Source organism: Triturus cristatus, chromosome 4_1 (genome assembly GCF_964204655.1).
Source record: "Triturus cristatus chromosome 4_1, aTriCri1.1, whole genome shotgun sequence".
In the NCBI taxonomy this organism is placed as follows: domain Eukaryota; kingdom Metazoa; phylum Chordata; class Amphibia; order Caudata; family Salamandridae; genus Triturus; species Triturus cristatus.
In genome coordinates, this window is record NC_140585.1 from 133,017,445 (window position 1) to 133,019,509 (window position 2,065).

Here is a 2,065-nt window from a genome sequence, read left to right on the forward strand (position 1 = left end):
TCACGCTCTCTTCTATGCTATAATGGAGACTTTGCAATTTTAGCAAGTGGAGAGAAATTGGAGAACCACTTTCGACTCCACACTTCTTCTTCACTTACTTCTTTTCTCAATATACTGGGCTTAGAAAATGGTATCAAGCCATCCTTATCATCAGTAGGACACGGAAAGAGGCACCAAGTCTCCTAACCAAGTTCAACCACACTCTGCAACTTAACCATTGCACTACAAAGTAGGCAATGGGGGCATGAGCAAAGGCAGCCAATGTGCCGATCCTTTATACATTTTGTGTAGTACTTTTCTTACTCGGAGGCAAAATCAGCACTTTAACTGCCCAAATCATACAGATTTTACACATGTAGCACTCTATGCACACATAGGCACACACCTTGCAGTTCTTCTACACACTCTTAAGCTAAAAACGCATTCTGTCACGTCAAAATTCTGCAAACCTCTTACATATTCAGTGCGTCGGCATGGAAGCACTTTTTAATGCCACTAAAATGCACAAGTAGTTAGACTGAAGATGCAACCTGAATGAGTTTGCAGTACGTACTCCACTTTATTAATGATTAGTATTGAGAAAGTGAGGACTACAAGAGTATTGGAAAATACTTTTTCCACTCTGAATGTAAAGCAGATTGTGTGACCATTGGCCAAAAACGACCACGAAGGGACTTGAACCCTCAATCTTCTGATCCGAAGTCAGACGCCTTATCCATTAGGCCACGCAGTCATCTGTTCACCTGAGATGATTTTTAGCATGTAGGTGGTATGCATGGATGGAGAACATATTATTGAAAGGTATTCAGGTTTACATCCCATAGTGTTCTTTCAGCTCTTTTCACTGGAAGCACTTTTTTGGAATCTATATATTGAGAATTTTATGAGTACGATAAGCTTTTGTTTTCCTTTTTGCATACAAACTTCTTTCCTCATGAGTTTACAGCTCAATTTTATGCTCTACATAGCTCTGGACGTTTCCAGACGTGGAGTGAAACTGTTTTGAAAGTAGTACAAACTGCTCCTTCCTGCATATGCTTATTTTTCACACTCACATAGGTTGTATAAGTTTTAGGAATCCTGGCTTGACCTATTCAAGTAGCTGAAAGCCTGTCACCACCTCTAGAAACAAGATTCACACCAATCCAATTCATATCATTTTTTCCAAAGGAATATGTTCTGGCCGGTCGAAAATGCCTCTCACAAAGATAGGCATTTAAATATCTACTTTGCAGTTTCAGAACACCAACATGACTGTGAAGTGTACAGAAGTAAAATGGGACCGTTTCAAAGTTCCTAATCCCTCGTAAGCTTTTGAGAGGAAGCCTGTAATAAATCTACCTATTTTTATGGAAAAGAAATAAGGAGGATATTAGTTTTCACCTCAGATGAGACTCGAACCCACAATCCCTGGCTTAGGAAGCCAGTGCCTTATCCATTAGGCCACTGAGGCACACATGCCTAGCTCCTTTCTAGAGGCATTATTTAAATGTATTGTATGGTCAGACACCGGTGTCTGCACACAGGGCATTTCTCATTTCTCTCTATAAGTAACCTTCCCATTTTCATCCTCTTCTATCCCCGACTTTAACTCTCTGTTCTATGCTATAATGGAGACTTTGCAATTCTAGCAAGTTGAGAGAAATTGGAGAACCACTTTCGACTCCACACTTCTTGTGGTACTGTAAATTTCGGAACCATGTTGGTAGCATGGTCTTACCATGCCGATTTTGGTATCAGCGAACAGCAAATGACTAATGAAGGTATGTATGAGTGTTTTCGTCATGTTTCACCGATGAATTCACTGTGTATACGATACTACATATTGAACCCTCGGGTTCCATTTTAGAACGGTAAGCATTTTGTGGTTGCCCTCACATAGGCTGCGCACTTAGGCCATGTTTAGGCCCGAAAGACACGCAATCTTTCTGTGACTTCTTTGTGACCTGTGCAAACTGACTCCGCTGCCCGAGGTCAGTCCTGTCCGGCCGGTTCCTTTTACTGCGGCCAAATGGGATTTGCATCAGGGCCCGACACATCATAAAGTCATGCATCCCACACGAAC

General features: G+C 41.5%; 1 non-coding gene across 1 annotated transcript; it reads right to left on the reverse strand.

Moving 5' to 3' along the window:
* Positions 1-660: 660 nt before the first annotated feature.
* TRNAR-UCG (transfer RNA arginine (anticodon UCG)) lies at positions 661-733 on the reverse strand. The gene has a single exon. It is a non-coding gene; the product is annotated as a tRNA-Arg (tRNA).
* Between the last annotated feature and the right edge of the window lie 1,332 nt (positions 734-2,065).